Source organism: Hoplias malabaricus, chromosome 14 (assembly GCF_029633855.1).
Source record: "Hoplias malabaricus isolate fHopMal1 chromosome 14, fHopMal1.hap1, whole genome shotgun sequence".
In the NCBI taxonomy this organism is placed as follows: Eukaryota; Metazoa; Chordata; class Actinopteri; order Characiformes; family Erythrinidae; genus Hoplias; species Hoplias malabaricus.
The window spans coordinates 20829076-20847506 of record NC_089813.1 but is presented as its reverse complement, the minus strand read 5'-3'; positions in this window follow the sequence as shown (position 1 = coordinate 20847506).

The following is an 18431-nucleotide window of genomic DNA, read 5'->3' as shown; positions in this document are numbered from 1 at the left end:
ACTAGTTAGGCGGACAAGGAAACGCGGAATAATAAGAATAATAATAATAATAATAATATGACTTACGGATAACAATATATCGCGCCGCTGCTTACAGCAGCAGGCGCAACATAACTAGAGGTCTGCATTTCCAGGAGGAAACGCGAGATGTTGCGCCGCCTAAACCCCCGCCCACCGATCCGCGTCTTTCCCGCTTAAAGCGAGGTCCTCGGTACGGTAAACCTGCGTGGGTCACTAGGCGACGCTTATGGTGAAGGAGTTTACTGCTAAGCTGTCGGTAGTGGGATGTTAAGAGAGCACTGTCCCACAGCAGTTTACATTGGACTCTATGGAGCTCTGTAGGCCGTGAATGGAAAACGGGGTCAAAGGTCATGAAGCGGGCGGGGTATCGGCCTATAATTTCACGTGGTGGGACCTTGGACTCTCGGGTCTGCCCGTTTGAATTCTGGTGTCTCTAGCTCGAAAACTGAGCGTGTGACAGCAGTTTGAAAGTTTGACAAAAGTTTATGGACATATTTCCATTCATTCCTATGGGACAAAAGATGAAACTTCAAATGCTTACTGTGCTAAAACTATGCAACTTTTCCAAAAGCTGTATACAAGCCTGCATCCCACAGGGAAGCTCTACGAATGAAACTTTGAACGGAGTCGATATCTCGAAAACTGTGGGCGGAGTTAACCGGACAAAAACGAACGATCCTCAGAATGAAGGGCAGCAAACGTAACACTAGAGGTCTGCATTTCCAGGAGGAAACGCGAGATGTTGCGCCGCCTAAACCCCCGTCCCCCGATCCGCGTCTTTCCCGCTTAAAGCGAGGTCCTCGATACGGTAAACCCGCGTGGGTCACTAGGCGACGCTTATGGTGAAGGAGTTTACTGCTAAGCTGTCGGTAGTGGGATGTTAAGAGAGCAGTCTCCCACAGCAGTTTACATTGGACTCTATGGAGCTCAGTACGGCGTGAATAGAAAACGATACATCTTGAACTCCACCTTTAAAAACAATTCCACCTTAAGAAACCCAGAATTGTATTGAAATGTCCACATCACAGGCCAAAAGAGTCTTAAAAGCAAAAAAAGATGGCCAATACATTTTAAATACCACCTTAAGAAACACACAGTTGTATTGACACGTCCACCTTTAAAAATGACCAGTTGAAATAAAGCTTAAAATGTCGAAAAGACAGCCAGTGTATTGTGAATGAGGTATTCTTAAAAAATTCCACCTTAAGAAACCCTGGATAATTAAGACGTCCCCCTTAAAAATGACCTTTAAAGTGTTACAGACTGCCTGTGTATTTCTGTGGCCCTCACAGCTCTTCCCCTCAGTCTCTGCCTCTGCCCCTCCCCCTCCCCCCTCTGTCTCTCTCACACGCACGCTCACAGAATACAACTGACAGACTCATGATTCAATGAATTTCGACCGGGGAGCACCCTTCAAAAAATGACCCGTAGCTCGAAAACTTTTCCCAACCAAAATTGAACGAAGCATACCGTAGCGACAAGGAGAGTCTGGCGCTCGAGATGGTGTAAAAAATTTTTCAGTTTGAGCGAGAATTGATGGTGTAAAGATGAGTTAAAAAAGGGCAAATTTGAGAAAATTTGGCTTTCTGAAAATACATTGAACTCTATGGGAGCCGAAACGTCCTACTGCCAAACAAATATTCATAACTCCAGAACCGTATCTTCAAATGATTTCAAATCTACATATTTTAGAAAGGGGAAGTTTCTCTACCATTTGAAAGTAAAATGAAGTCTGTAGGTGAAAGTATAAGGAAGTTATGGCAAAATGTTCGGCTAAAAGTTGAATATCGAAAAAGGACAGGCATATTCATTTCAATGTATTCCTATGGGAGCGTACCCACCCTCCGAACAAATGCTTATAGCTCAGAAAAGATATCCCAAATGGCTAAACTGCATATACCGTTGCGACAAGGAGAGTCCAAGGAAGAAGCTGGTATAAAAAATTAGCAGTTTGAGCGAGAATTGACCATGTTATGACGAGTTAAAAACAGGAGAAAAATTTAGAAACCGCACTCTGAGCCGCTCCAAAAATACATTGAACTCTATGGGAGCCAAAACCCTCCCTAGTGCCGAACAAAAATTCATAACTCAAAAACCGTATTATCGATTACGTTCAAATTTACAGATGCTAGAAAGGACAAGTTTCTCTATCATTTAAAATTTAAATGAAGTTTTTAGGTGAAAGTATGAGAACGTTATGGTGAATTGTTCGGCTGAAAAGTGAAAAAACGGTTTTGGCCAGTGAACCCAGAGTGTCTATGATGTCACCCACTCTAAATGTCTTCCATACAAGTGAATGGAGGGATATTCAAGGAGGAATAGAAAGAGAGGGATGAGTGCGAGAGGTCCGAAAACGGAAGTGACGGGTCACGGTGCGCCCGGGTCCGACCGTCTGAAATCTCGTGTCCGTAGCTTGAAAATTGACCGAGTTAGAGCAGTTCGAAAATTAATTCCATAGAAATGACTGGGGAAAAACGGAGCGATAAACGAGTGTAGCGGACGAACGAGTGCGGGTATCGGAAAGCTGTATACAAGCCCACATCGTCGCTATAGGACGCACGATTTCCAGGTGGAACGGAGTCGATAGCTCGAAAGCTGCGGGACTAGTTAGGCGGACAAGGAAACGCGGAATAATAAGAATAATAATAATAATAATAATATGACTTACGGATAACAATATATCGCACTAGAGGTCTGCATTTCCAGGAGGAAACGCGAGATGTTGCGCCGCCTAAACCCCCGCCCACCGATCCGCGTCTTTCCCGCTTAAAGCGAGGTCCTCGGTACGGTAAACCCGCGTGGGTTACTAGGCGACGCTTATGGTGAAGGAGTTTACTGCTAAGCTGTCGGTAGTGGGATGTTAATAGAGCACTGTCCCACAGCAGTTTACATTGGACTCTATGGAGCTCTGTAGGCCGTGAATGGAAAACGGGGTCAAAGGTCATGAAGCGGGTGGCCTATCGGCCCATAATTTTACGTGATGGGACCGTGGACCCTCGGGTCTGCCCGTTTGAGTTCTGGTGTCTCTAGCTCGAAAACTGACCGTGTGACAGCAGTTTTAAAGTTTGACAAAAGTTTATGGACATTTTTCCATTCATTCCTATGGGAGTTAAGATGAAACTTCAAATGCTTACTGTGCGAAAACTATGTAACTTTTCCAAAAGCTGTATACAAGCCCGCATCCCACAGGGAAGCTCTACGAGACAAACTTTGAACGGAGTCTATATCTCGAAAACTGTGGGCGGAGTTAACCGGACAAGAATGAACGATCCTCAGAATGAAGGGCAGCAAACGTAACACTAGAGGTCTGCATTTCCAGGAGGAAACGCGAGATGTTGCGCCGCCTAAACCCCCGCCCCCCGATCCGCGTCTTAAAATGTTGAAAAGACAGCCAGTATATTGTGAATGAGGTATTCTTAAAAAATTCCACCTTAAGAAACCCTGGATAATTAAGACGTCCCCCTTAAAAATGACCTTTAAAGTGTTACAGACTGCCTGTGTATTTCTGTGGCCCTCACAGCTCTCCCCGTCAGTGTCTGCCTCTGCCCCTCCCCCTCCCCCCTCTGTCTCTCTCACACGCACGCTCACAGAATACAACTGACAGACTCACGATTCAATGAATTTCGACCGGGGAGCACCCTCCAAAAAATCACCCGTAGTTCGAAAACTTTTCCCAACCAAAATTGAACGAAGCATACCGTAGCGACAAGGAGAGTCTTGTGCTCGAGATGGTGTAAAAATTTTTGCACTTTGAGCGAGATTTGATGGTGTAATTACGAGTTAAAAACAGGCAAAGTTTTGAAAATCTGCGTGCAGACCCGCTCTTAAAATACATTGAGCTCTATGGGAGGAAAACCCTCCCAAGTGTCAAACAAAAATTCATAACTCAAGAACGGTATTCTCAAACGGTCTGAAACTTACAAGTGTGAGAAAGGGGAAATTTCTCTACCATTTAAAGTTTAAATGAAGTCTGTAGGTGAAAGTATAAGGAAGTTATGGTGAAATGTTCGGCAGAAAATTGAAAAAGAAAAAAAAAAATTTCAATGGGTTCCTATGGGAGCGTACCCACCCTCCGAACAAATGCTTATAGCTCGGAAAGTTTTCCCCACATCACTTAACCGTATATACCGTTGCGACAAGGAGAGTCTGGGGATCGATGTGGTATAAAAAAATTGCAGATTAAGTGAGAATTGAGCATGTTATGACGAGTTAAAAACAGGAGAAATTTTTAGAAACCGCACTCTGAGCTGCTCCAAAAATACATTGAACCCTATGGGAGCCGAAACCCTCCCTAGTGCCGAACAAAAATTCATAACTCAAAAACCGTATTTTCAATAATGTTCAAATTTAGAGGTCTTAGAAAGGACAAGTTTCTCTACCATTTAAAATTTAAATGAAGTTTCTAGGTGAAAGTATGAGGAAGTTATGGCGATTTGTTAGGCTGAAAAGTGAAAAAACGGCTTTGGCCACTGAAACTACAGTGGATGACATCACCCCCACTCTAAGGGCCTCCCATTGAAATGAATGGAGGGATTTTGAAGGAGGTATAGAAAGGGAAGGATGAGTGCAAAAATTCCGAAAACGGAAGTGATGGGAGCCGGTACGCCCGGGTCCGACCGTCTAAAATCCCGTGTCCGTAGCTTGAAAAATGACCGAGTTAGAGCACTTTGAAAATTAATTCCATAGAAATGACTGGGGAAAAACGGAGCGATAAACGAGTGTAGCGGACGAACGAGTGCGGGTATCGGAAAGCTGTATACAAGCCCACATCGTCGCTATAGGACGCACGATTTCCAGGTGGAACGGAGTCGATAGCTCGAAAGCTGCGGGACTAGTTAGGCGGACAAGGAAACGCGGAATAATAAGAATAAAAATAATAATAATATGACTTAAGAAGAACAATATATTGCGCGCTGCTAAAGCAGCTGGCGCAACATAACTAGAGGTCTGCATTTCCAGGAGGAAACGCGAGATGTTGCGCCGCCTAAACCCCTGCCCCCCGATCCGCGTCTTTACCGCTTAAAGCGAGGTCCTCGACACGGTAAACCCGCGTGGGTCACTAGGCGACGCTTATGGTGAAGGAGTTTACTGCTAAGCTGTTGGTAGTGGGATGTTAAGAGAGCACTGTCCCACAGCAGTTTACATTGGACTATGTGGAGCTGTGTAGGCCGTGAATGGAAAACGGGGTCAAAGGTCATGAAGCGGGTGGGCTATCGGCCCATAATTTCACGTGGTGGGACCTTGGACTCTCGGGTCTGCCCGTTTGAGTTCTGGTGTCTCTAGCTCGAAAACTGAGCGTGTGACAGCAGTTTGAAAGTTTGACAAAAGTTTATGGACATTTTTCCATTCATTCCTATGGGAGAAAAGATGAAACTTCAAATGCTTACTGTGCGAAAACTATGCAAATTTTCCAAAAGCTGTATACAAGCCCGCATCCCACAGGGAAGCTCTACGAATGAAACTTTGAACGGAGTCGATATCTCGAAAACTGTGGGCGGAGTTAACCGGACAAGAATGAACGATCCTCAGAATGAAGGGCAGCAAACGTAACACCAGGAGGAAACGCGAGATGTTGCGCCGCCGAAACCCCTGTCCCCCGATCCGCGTCTTTCCCGCTTAAAGCGAGGTCCTCGATACGGTAAACCCGCGTGGGTCACTAGGCGACGCTTATGGTGAAGGAGTTTACTGCTAAGCTGTCGGTAGTGGGATGTTAAGAGAGCACTCTCCCACAGCAGTTTACATTGGACTCTATGGAGCTCTGTAGGCCGTGAAAGGAAAACGGGGTCAAAGGTCATGAAGCGGGTGGGCTATCGGTCTATAGTTTCACGTGGTGGGACCGTGGACCCTCGGGTCTGCCCGTTTGAGTTCTGGTGTCTCTAGCTCAAAAACTGACCGTGTGACAGCAGTTTAAAAGTTTGACAAAAGTTTATGGACATTTTTCCATTCATTCCTATGGGAGTAAGGATGAAACTTCAAATGCTTACTGTGCGAAAACTATGCAACTTTTCCAAAAGCTGTATACAAGCCCGCATCCCACAGGGCAGCTCTACGAAACAAACTTTGAACGGAGTCGATATCTCGAAAACTGTGGGCGGAGTTAACCGGACAAGAATGAACGATCCTCAGAATGAAGGGCAGCAAACGTAACACTAGAGGTCTGCATTTCCAGGAGGAAACGCGAGATGTTGCGCCGCCTAAACCCCTGCCCCCCGATCCGCGTCTTTCCCGCTTAAAGCGAGGTCCTCGATACGGTAAACCCGCGTGGGTCACTAGGCGACGCTTATGGTGAAGGAGTTTACTGCTAAGCTGTCGGTAGTGGGATGTTAAGAGAGCACTCTCCCACAGCAGTTTACATTGGACACTATGGAGCTCAGTAGGGTGTGAATAGAAAACGATACATTTTGAATTCCACCTTTAAAGACAATTCCACCTTAAGAAACCCAGAATTGTATTGAAATGTCCACATCACAGGCCAAAAGAGTCTTAAAAGCAAAAAAAGATGGCCAATACATTTTAAATACCACCTTAATAAAAATTCCACCTTAAGAAACACACAGTTGTATTGACACGTCCACCTTTAAAAATGACCACTTGAAATAAAGCTTAAAATGTCGAAAAGACAGCCAGTATATTGTGAATGAGGTATTCTTTAAAAATTCCACCTTAAGAAACCCTGGATAATTAAGACGTCCCCCTTAAAAATGACCTTTAAAGTGTTACAGACTGCCTGTGTATTTCTGTGGCCCTCACAGCTCTTCCCCGTCAGTGTCTGCCTCTGCCCCTCCCCCTCCCCCCTCTCTCTCTCTCACACGCACGCTCACAGAACACAACTGACAGACTCAGGATTCAATGAATTTCGACCGGGGGGACCCTTCAAAAAATGACCCGTAGCTCGAAAACTTTTCCCAACCAAAATTGAACGAAGCATACCGTAGCGACAAGGAGAGTCTGGCGCTCGAGATGGTGTAAAAATTTTTTCAGTTTGAGCAAGAATTGATGGTGTAAAAATGAGTTAAAAAAGGGCAAATTTGAGAAAATTTGGCTTTCTGAAAATACATTGAACTCTATGGGAGCCGAAACGTCCTACTGCCAAACAAATCTTCATAACTCCAGAACCGTATCTTCAAATGATTTCAAATCTACATATTTTAGAAAGGGGAAGTTTCTCTACCATTTGAAAGTAAAATGAAGTCTGTAGGTGAAAGTATAAGGAAGTTATGGCAAAATGTTCGGCTAAAAGTTGAATATCGAAAAAGGACAGGCATATTCATTTCAATGTATTCCTATGGGAGCGTACCCACCCTCCGAACAAATGCTTATAGCTCAGAAAAGATATCCCAAATGGCTAAACTGCATATACCGTTGCGACAAGGAGAGTCCAAGGAAGAAGCTGGTATAAAAAATTAGCAGTTTGAGCGAGAATTGACCGTGTTATGACGAGTTAAAAACAGGAGAAAAATTTAGAAACCGCACTCTGAGCCGCTCCAAAAATACATTGAACTCTATGGGAGCCAAAACCCTCCCTAGTGCCGAACAAAAATTCATAACTCAAAAACCGTATTTTCGATTATGTTCAAATTTACAGATGCTAGAAAGGACAAGTTTATCTACCATTTAAAATTTAAATGAAGTTTCTAGGTGAAAGTATGAGGACGTTATGGCGAATTGTTCGGCTGAAAAGTGAAAAAACGGTTTTGGCCAGTGAACCCAGAGTGTCTATGATGTCACCCACTCTAAATGTCTTCCATACAAGTGAATGGAGGGATATTCAAGGAGGAATAGAAAGAGAGGGATGAGTGCGAGAGGTCCGAAAACGGAAGTGACGGGTCACGGTGCGCCCGGGTCCGACCGTCTGAAATCTCGTGTCCGTAGCTTGAAAATTGACCGAGTTAGAGCAGTTCGAAAATTAATTCCATAGAAATGACTGGGGAAAAACGGAGCGATAAACGAGTGTAGCGGACGAACGAGTGCGGGTATCGGAAAGCTGTATACAAGCCCACATCGTCGCTATAGGACGCACGATTTCCAGGTGGAACGGAGTCGATAGCTCGAAAGCTGCGGGACTAGTTAGGCGGACAAGGAAACGCGGAATAATAAGAATAATAATAATAATAATAATATGACTTACGGATAACAATATATCGCGCCGCTGCTTACAGCAGCAGGCGCAACATAATAATATGACTTACGGATAACAATATATCGCGCCGCTGCTTACAGCAGCAGGCGCAACATAACTAGAGGTCTGCATTTCCAGGAGGAAACGCGAGATGTTGCGCCGCCTAAACCCCTGCCCCCCGATCCGCGTCTTTCCCGCTTAAAGCGAGGTCCTCGATACGGTAAACCCGCGTGGGTCACTAGGCGACGCTTATGGTGAAGGAGTTTACTGCTAAGCTGTCGGTAGTGGGATGTTAAGAGAGCACTCTCCCACAGCAGTTTACATTGGACTCTATGGAGCTCTGTAGGCCGTGAATGGAAAACGGGGTCAAAGGTCATGAAGCGGGAGGGGTATCGGCCTATAATTTCACGTGGTGGGACCTTGGACTCTCGGGTCTGCCCGTTTGAATTCTGGTGTCTCTAGCTCGAAAACTGAGCGTGTGACAGCAGTTTGAAAGTTTGACAAAAGTTTATGGACATATTTCCATTCATTCCTATGGGACAAAAGATGAAACTTCAAATGCTTACTGTGCTAAAACTATGCAACTTTTCCAAAAGCTGTATACAAGCCCGCATCCCACAGGGAAGCTCTACGAATGAAACTTTGAACGGAGTTGATATCTCGAAAACTGTGGGCGGAGTTAACCGGACAAGAACGAACGATCCTCAGAATGAAGGGCAGCAAACGTAACACTAGAGGTCTGCATTTCCAGGAGGAAACGCGAGATGTTGCGCCGCCTAAACCCCCGCCCCCTGATCCGCGTCTTTCCCGCTTAAAGCGAGGTCCTCGATACGGTAAACCCGCGTGGGTCACTAGGCGACGCTTATGGTGAAGGAGTTTACTGCTAAGCCGTTGGTCGTGGGATGTTAAGAGAGCACTCTCCCACAGCAGTTTACATTGGACTCTATGGAGCTCTGTAGGCCGTGAATGGAAAACGGGGTCAAAGGTCATGAAGCGGGTGGGCTATCGGCCCATAATTTTACGTGGTGGGACCGTGGACCCTCGGGTCTGCCCGTTTAAGTTCTGGTGTCTCTAGCTCGAAAACTGACCGTGTGACAGCAGTTTGAAAGTTTGACAAAAGTTTATGGACATATTTCCATTCATTCCTATGGGAGTAAAGATGAAACTTCAAATGCTTACTGTGCGAAAACTATGTAACTTTTCCAAAAGCTGTGTACAAGCCCGCATCCCACAGGGAAGCTGTACGAAACAAACTTTGAACGGAGTCGATATCTCGAAAACTGTGGGCGGAGTTAACCGGACAAGAATGAACGATCCTCAGAATGAAGGGCAGCAAACGTAACACTAGAGGTCTGCATTTCCAGGAGGAAACGCGAGATGTTGCGCCGCCTTAACCCCTGCCCCCCGATCCGCGTCTTTCCCGCTTAAAGCGAGGTCCTCGATACGGTAAACCCGCGTGGGTCACTAGGCCACGCTTATGGTGAAGGAGTTTACTGCTAAGCAGTCGGTAGTGGGATGTTAAGAGAGCAGTCTCCCACAGCAGTTTACATTGGACTCTATGGAGCTCTGTAGGCCGTGAATGGAAAACGGGGTCAAAGGTCATGAAGCGGGTGGGCTATCGGCCCATAATTTTACGTGGTGGGACCGTGGACCCTCGGGTCTGCCCGTTTAAGTTCTGGTGTCTCTAGCTCGAAAACTGACCGTGTGACAGCAGTTTGAAAGTTTGACAAAAGTTTATGGACATTTTTCCATTCATTCCTATGGGAGTAAAGATGAAACTTCAAATGCTTACTGTGCGAAAACTATGTAACTTTTCCAAAAGCTGTGTACAAGCCCGCATCCCACAGGGAAGCTGTACGAAACAAACTTTGAACGGAGTCGATATCTCGAAAACTGTGGGCGGAGTTAACCGGACAAGAATGAACGATCCTCAGAATGAAGGGCAGCAAACGTAACACTAGAGGTCTGCATTTCCAGGAGGAAACGCGAGATGTTGCGCCGCCTAAACCCCCGCCCCCCGATCCGCGTCTTTCCCGCTTAAAGCGAGGTCCTCGATACGGTAAACCCGCGTGGGTCACTAGGCCACGCTTATGGTGAAGGAGTTTACTGCTAAGCAGTCGGTAGTGGGATGTTAAGAGAGCAGTCTCCCACAGCAGTTTACATTGGACTCTATGGAGCTGTGTAGGCCGTGAATGGAAAACGGGGTCAAAGGTCATGAAGCGGGTGGGCTATCGGCCTATAATTTCACGTGGTGGGACCTTGGACCCTCGGGTCTGCCCGTTTGAGTTCTGGTGTCTCTAGCTCGAAAACTGAGCGTGTGACAGCAGTTTGAATGTTTGACAAAAGTTTATGGACATTTTTCCATTCATTCCTATGGGAGTAAAGATGAAAGTTCAAAGGCTTCCTGTGCAAAAACTATGCAACTTTTCCAAAAGCTGTATACAAGCCCGCATCCCACAGGGCAGCTCTACGAAACAAACTTTGAACGGAGTCGATATCTCGAAAACTGTGAGCGGAGTTAACCGGACAAGAATGAACGATCCTCAGAATGAAGGGCAGCAAACGTAACACTAGAGGTCTGCATTTCCAGGAGGAAACGCGAGATGTTGCGCCGCCTAAACCCCTGCCCCCCGATCCGCGTCTTTCCCGCTTAAAGCGAGGTCCTCGATACGGTAAACCCGCGTGGGTCACTAGGCGACGCTTATGGTGAAGGAGTTTACTGCTAAGCTGTCGGTAGTGGGATGTTAAGAGAGCACTCTCCCACAGCAGTTTACATTGGACACTATGGAGCTCAGTAGGGTGTGAATAGAAAACGATACATTTTGAATTCCACCTTTAAAAACAATTCCACCTTAAGAAACCCAGAATTGTATTGAAATGTCCACATCACAGGCCAAAAGAGTCTTAAAAGCAAAAAAAGATGGCCAATACATTTTAAATACCACCTTAATAAAAATTCCACCTTAAGAAACACACAGTTGTATTGACACGTCCACCTTTAAAAATGACCACTTGAAATAAAGCTTAAAATGTCGAAAAGACAGCCAGTATATTGTGAATGAGGTATTCTTTAAAAATTCCACCTTAAGAAACCCTGGATAATTAAGACGTCCCCCTTAAAAATGACCTTTAAAGTGTTACAGACTGCCTGTGTATTTCTGTGGCCCTCACAGCTCTTCCCCGTCAGTGTCTGCCTCTGCCCCTCCCCCTCCCCCCTCTCTCTCTCTCACACGCACGCTCACAGAACACAACTGACAGACTCAGGATTCAATGAATTTCGACCGGGGGGACCCTTCAAAAAATGACCCGTAGCTCGAAAACTTTTCCCAACCAAAATTGAACGAAGCATACCGTAGCGACAAGGAGAGTCTGGCGCTCGAGATGGTGTAAAAATTTTTTCAGTTTGAGCAAGAATTGATGGTGTAAAAATGAGTTAAAAAAGGGCAAATTTGAGAAAATTTGGCTTTCTGAAAATACATTGAACTCTATGGGAGCCGAAACGTCCTACTGCCAAACAAATCTTCATAACTCCAGAACCGTATCTTCAAATGATTTCAAATCTACATATTTTAGAAAGGGGAAGTTTCTCTACCATTTGAAAGTAAAATGAAGTCTGTAGGTGAAAGTATAAGGAAGTTATGGCAAAATGTTCGGCTAAAAGTTGAATATCGAAAAAGGACAGGCATATTCATTTCAATGTATTCCTATGGGAGCGTACCCACCCTCCGAACAAATGCTTATAGCTCAGAAAAGATATCCCAAATGGCTAAACTGCATATACCGTTGCGACAAGGAGAGTCCAAGGAAGAAGCTGGTATAAAAAATTAGCAGTTTGAGCGAGAATTGACCGTGTTATGACGAGTTAAAAACAGGAGAAAAATTTAGAAACCGCACTCTGAGCCGCTCCAAAAATACATTGAACTCTATGGGAGCCAAAACCCTCCCTAGTGCCGAACAAAAATTCATAACTCAAAAACCGTATTTTCGATTATGTTCAAATTTACAGATGCTAGAAAGGACAAGTTTATCTACCATTTAAAATTTAAATGAAGTTTCTAGGTGAAAGTATGAGGACGTTATGGCGAATTGTTCGGCTGAAAAGTGAAAAAACGGTTTTGGCCAGTGAACCCAGAGTGTCTATGATGTCACCCACTCTAAATGTCTTCCATACAAGTGAATGGAGGGATATTCAAGGAGGAATAGAAAGAGAGGGATGAGTGCGAGAGGTCCGAAAACGGAAGTGACGGGTCACGGTGCGCCCGGGTCCGACCGTCTGAAATCTCGTGTCCGTAGCTTGAAAATTGACCGAGTTAGAGCAGTTCGAAAATTAATTCCATAGAAATGACTGGGGAAAAACGGAGCGATAAACGAGTGTAGCGGACGAACGAGTGCGGGTATCGGAAAGCTGTATACAAGCCCACATCGTCGCTATAGGACGCACGATTTCCAGGTGGAACGGAGTCGATAGCTCGAAAGCTGCGGGACTAGTTAGGCGGACAAGGAAACGCGGAATAATAAGAATAATAATAATAATAATAATATGACTTACGGATAACAATATATCGCGCCGCTGCTTACAGCAGCAGGCGCAACATAACTAGAGGTCTGCATTTCCAGGAGGAAACGCGAGATGTTGCGCCGCCTAAACCCCTGCCCCCCGATCCGCGTCTTTCCCGCTTAAAGCGAGGTCCTCGATACGGTAAACCCGCGTGGGTCACTAGGCGACGCTTATGGTGAAGGAGTTTACTGCTAAGCTGTCGGTAGTGGGATGTTAAGAGAGCACTCTCCCACAGCAGTTTACATTGGACTCTATGGAGCTCTGTAGGCCGTGAATGGAAAACGGGGTCAAAGGTCATGAAGCGGGAGGGGTATCGGCCTATAATTTCACGTGGTGGGACCTTGGACTCTCGGGTCTGCCCGTTTGAATTCTGGTGTCTCTAGCTCGAAAACTGAGCGTGTGACAGCAGTTTGAAAGTTTGACAAAAGTTTATGGACATATTTCCATTCATTCCTATGGGACAAAAGATGAAACTTCAAATGCTTACTGTGCTAAAACTATGCAACTTTTCCAAAAGCTGTATACAAGCCCGCATCCCACAGGGAAGCTCTACGAATGAAACTTTGAACGGAGTTGATATCTCGAAAACTGTGGGCGGAGTTAACCGGACAAGAACGAACGATCCTCAGAATGAAGGGCAGCAAACGTAACACTAGAGGTCTGCATTTCCAGGAGGAAACGCGAGATGTTGCGCCGCCTAAACCCCCGCCCCCTGATCCGCGTCTTTCCCGCTTAAAGCGAGGTCCTCGATACGGTAAACCCGCGTGGGTCACTAGGCGACGCTTATGGTGAAGGAGTTTACTGCTAAGCCGTTGGTCGTGGGATGTTAAGAGAGCACTCTCCCACAGCAGTTTACATTGGACTCTATGGAGCTCTGTAGGCCGTGAATGGAAAACGGGGTCAAAGGTCATGAAGCGGGTGGGCTATCGGCCCATAATTTTACGTGGTGGGACCGTGGACCCTCGGGTCTGCCCGTTTAAGTTCTGGTGTCTCTAGCTCGAAAACTGACCGTGTGACAGCAGTTTGAAAGTTTGACAAAAGTTTATGGACATATTTCCATTCATTCCTATGGGAGTAAAGATGAAACTTCAAATGCTTACTGTGCGAAAACTATGTAACTTTTCCAAAAGCTGTGTACAAGCCCGCATCCCACAGGGAAGCTGTACGAAACAAACTTTGAACGGAGTCGATATCTCGAAAACTGTGGGCGGAGTTAACCGGACAAGAATGAACGATCCTCAGAATGAAGGGCAGCAAACGTAACACTAGAGGTCTGCATTTCCAGGAGGAAACGCGAGATGTTGCGCCGCCTAAACCCCCGCCCCCCGATCCGCGTCTTTCCCGCTTAAAGCGAGGTCCTCGATACGGTAAACCCGCGTGGGTCACTAGGCGACGCTTATGGTGAAGGTGTTTACTGCTAAGCTGTTGGTAGTGGGATGTTAAGAGAGCTCTCTCCCACAGCAGTTTACATTGGACTCTGTGGAGCTCTGTAGGCCGTGAATGGAAAACGGGGTCAAAGGTCATGAAGCGGGTGGGCTATCGGCCCATAGTTTCACGTGGTGGGACCGTGGAACCTCGGGTCTAGCCGTTTGAGTTCTGGTGTCTCTAGCTCGAAAACTGAGCGTTTGACAGCAGTTTGAATGTTTGACAAAAGTTTATGGACATTTCTCTATTCATTCCTATGGGAGAAAACACGAAACTTCAAATGCTTACTGTGCAAAAACTATGTAACTTTTCCAAAAGCTGTATACAAGCCCGCATCCCACAGGGAAGCTCTACGAAACAAACTTTGAACGGAGTCGATATCTCGAAAACTGTGGGCGGAGTTAACCGGACAAGAACGAACAATCCTCAGAATGAAGGGCAGCAAACGTAACACTAGAGGTCTGCATTTCCAGGAGGAAACGCGAGATGTTGCGCCGCCTAAACCCCTGCCCCCCGATCCGCGTCTTTCCCGCTTAAAGCGAGGTCCTCGATACGGTAAACCCGCGTGGGTCACTAGGCGACGCTTATGGTGAAGGAGTTTACTGCTAAGCTGTCGGTAGTGGGATGTTAAGAGAGCACTCTCCCACAGCAGTTTACATTGGACTCTATGGAGCTCTGTAGGCCGTGAATGGAAAACGGGGTCAAAGGTCATGAAGCGGGCGGGGTATCGGCCTATAATTTCACGTGGTGGGACCGTGGACTCTCGGGTCTGCCCGTTTGAGTTCTGGTGTCTCTAGCTCGAAAACTGACCGTGTGACGGCAGTTTGAAAGTTTGACAAAAGTTTATGGACATTTTTCCATTCATTCCTATGGGAGTAAAGATGAAACTTCAAATGCTTACTGTGCGAAAACTATGCAACTTTTCCAAAAGCTGTATACAAGCCCGCATCCCACAGGGCAGCTATACGAAACAAACTTTGAACGGAGTCGATATCTCGAAAACTGTGGGCGGAGTTAACCGGAGAAGAACGAACGATCCTCAGAATGAAGGGCAGCAAACGTAACACTAGAGGTCTGCATTTCCAGGAGGAAACGCGAGATGTTGCGCCGCCTAAACCCCTGCCCCCCGATCCGCGTCTTTCCCGCTTAAAGCGAGGCCCTCGATACGGTAAACCCGCGTGGGTCACTAGGCGACGCTTATGGTGAAGGAGTTTACTGCTAAGCTGTCGGTAGTGGGATGTTAAGAGAGCTCTCTCCCACAGCAGTTTACATTGGACTCTATGGAGCTCTGTAGGCCGTGAATGGAAAACGGGGTCAAAGGTCATGAAGCGGGCGGGGTATCGGCCTATAATTTCACGTGGTGGGACCTTGGACTCTCGGGTCTGCCCGTTTGAATTCTGGTGTCTCTAGCTCGAAAACTGAGCGTGTGACAGCAGTTTGAAAGTTTGACAAAAGTTTATGGACATATTTCCATTCATTCCTATGGGACAAAAGATGAAACTTCAAATGCTTACTGTGCTAAAACTATGTAACTTTTCCAAAAGCTGTATACAAGCCCGCATCCCACAGGGAAGCTCTACGAATGAAACTTTGAACGGAGTCGATATCTCGAAAACTGTGGGCGGAGATAACCGGACAAGAACGAACGATCCTCAGAATGAAGGGCAGCAAACGTAACACTAGAGGTCTGCATTTCCAGGAGGAAACGCGAGATGTTGCGCCGCCTAAACCCCTGCCCCCCGATCCGCGTCTTTCACGCTTAAAGCGAGGTCCTCGATACGGTAAACCCGCGTGGGTCACTAGGCGACGCCTATGGTGAAGGAGTTTACTGCTAAGCTGTCGGTAGTGGGATGTTAAGAGAGCACTCTCCCACAGCAGTTTACATTGGACTCTATGGAGCTCTGTAGGCCGTGAATGGAAAACGGGGTCAAAGGTCATGAAGCGGGTGGGCTATCGGCCTATAGTTTCACGTGGTGGGACTGTGGACCCTCGGGTCTGCCCGTTTGAGTTCTGGTGTCTCTAGCTCGAAAACTGAGCGTGTGACAGCAGTTTTAAAGTTTGACAAAAGTTTATGGACATTTTTCCATTCATTCCTATGGGAGTAAAGATGAAACTTCAAATGCTTACTGTGCAAAAACTATGCAACTTTTCCAAAAGCTGTATACAAGCCCGCATCCCACAGGGCAGCTCTACGAAACAAACTTTGAACGGAGTCGATATCTCGAAAACTGTGGGCGGAGTTAACCGGACAAGAATGAACGATCCTCAGAATGAAGGGCAGCAAACGTAACACTAGAGGTCTGCATTTCCAGGAGGAAACGCGAGATGTTGCGCCGCCTAAACCCCCGTCCCCCGATCCGCGTCTTTACCGCTTAAAGCGATGTCCTCGATACGGTAAACCCGCGTGGGTCACTAGGCGACGCTTATGGTGAAGGAGTTTACTGCTAAGCTGTCGGTAGTGGGATGTTAAGAGAGCTCTCTCCCACAGCAGTTTACATTGGACTCTATGGAGCTCTGTAGGCCGTGAATGGAAAATGGGGTCAAAGGTCATGACGCGGGTGGGCTATCGGCCCATAATTTCACGTGGTGGGACCGTGGACTCTCGGGTCTGCCCGTTTGAATTCTGGTGTCTCTAGCTCAAAAACTGACCGTGTGACAGCAGTTTTAAAGTTTGACAAAAGTTTATGGACATTTTTCCATTCATTCCTATGGGAGAAAACACGAAACTTCAAATGCTTACTGTGCGAAAACTATGTAACTTTTCCAAAAGCTGTATACAAGCCCGCATCCCACAGGGCAGCTCTACGAGACAAACTTTGAACGGAGTCGATATCTCGAAAACTGTGGGCGGAGTTAACCGGACAAGAATGAACGATCCTCAGAATGAAGGGCAGCAAACGTAACACTAGAGGTCTGCATTTCCAGGAGGAAACGCAAGATGTTGCGCCGCCGAAACCCCTGCCCCCCGATCCGCGTCTTTCCCGCTTAAAGCGAGGTCCTCGGTACTGTAAACCCACGTGGGTCACTAGGCGACGCTTATGGTGAAGGAGTTTACTGCTAAGCTGTCGGTAGTGGGATGTTAAGAGAGCACTGTCCCACAGCAGTTTACATTGGACTCTATGGAGCTGTGTAGGCCGTGAATGGAAAACGGGGTCAAAGGTCATGAAGCGGGTGGGCTATCGGCCTATAGTTTCACGTGTTGGGACCGTGGACCCTCGGGTCTGCCCGTTTGAGTTCTGGTGTCTCTAGCTCGAAAACTGAGCGTGTGACAGCAGTTTTAAAGTTTGACAAAAGTTTATGGACATTTTTCCATTCATTCCTATGGGAGTAAAGATGAAACTTCAAATGCTTACTGTGCAAAAACTATGCAACTTTTCCAAAAGCTGTATACAAGCCCGCATCCCACAGGGCAGCTCTACGAAACAAACTTTGAACGGAGTCGATATCTCGAAAACTGTGGGCGGAGTTAACCGGACAAGAATGAACGATCCTCAGAATGAAGGGCAGCAAACGTAACACTAGAGGTCTGCATTTCCAGGAGGAAACGCGAGATGTTGCACCGCCTAAACCCCCGCCCCCCGATCCGCGTCTTTCCCGCTTAAAGCGAGGTCCTCGATACGGTAAACCCGCGTGGGTCACTAGGCGACGCTTATGGTGAAGGAGTTTACTGCTAAGCTGTCGGTAGTGGGATGTTAAGAGAGCACTCTCCCACAGCAGTTTACATTGGACTCTATGGAGCTGTGTAGGCCGTGAATGGAAAACGGGGTCAAAGGTCATGAAGCGGGTGGGCTATCGGCCTATAGTTTCACGTGGTGGGACCTTGGACTCTCGGGTCTGCCCGTTTGAATTCTGGTGTCTCTAGCTCGAAAACTGAGCGTGTGACAGCAGTTTGAATGTTTGACAAAAGTTTAGGGACATTTTCCCATTCATTCCTATGGGAGTAAAGATGAAACTTCAAATGCTTACTGTGCAAAAACTATGCAACTTTTCCAAAAGCTGTATACAAGCCCGCATCCCACAGGTAAGCTCTACGAAACAAACTTTGAACGGAGTCGATATCTCGAAAACTGTGGGCGGAGTTAACCGGACAAGGAATGAAGATCCTCAGAATGAAGGGCAGCAAACGTAACACTAGAGGTCTGCATTTCCAGGAGGAAACGCGAGATGTTGCGCCGCCGAAACCCCCGTCCCCCGATCCGCGTCTTAAAATGTTGAAATGACAGGCAGTATATTGTGAATGAGGTATTCTTAAAAAATTCCACCTTAAGAAACCCTGGATAATTAAGATGTCCCCCTTAAAAATGACCT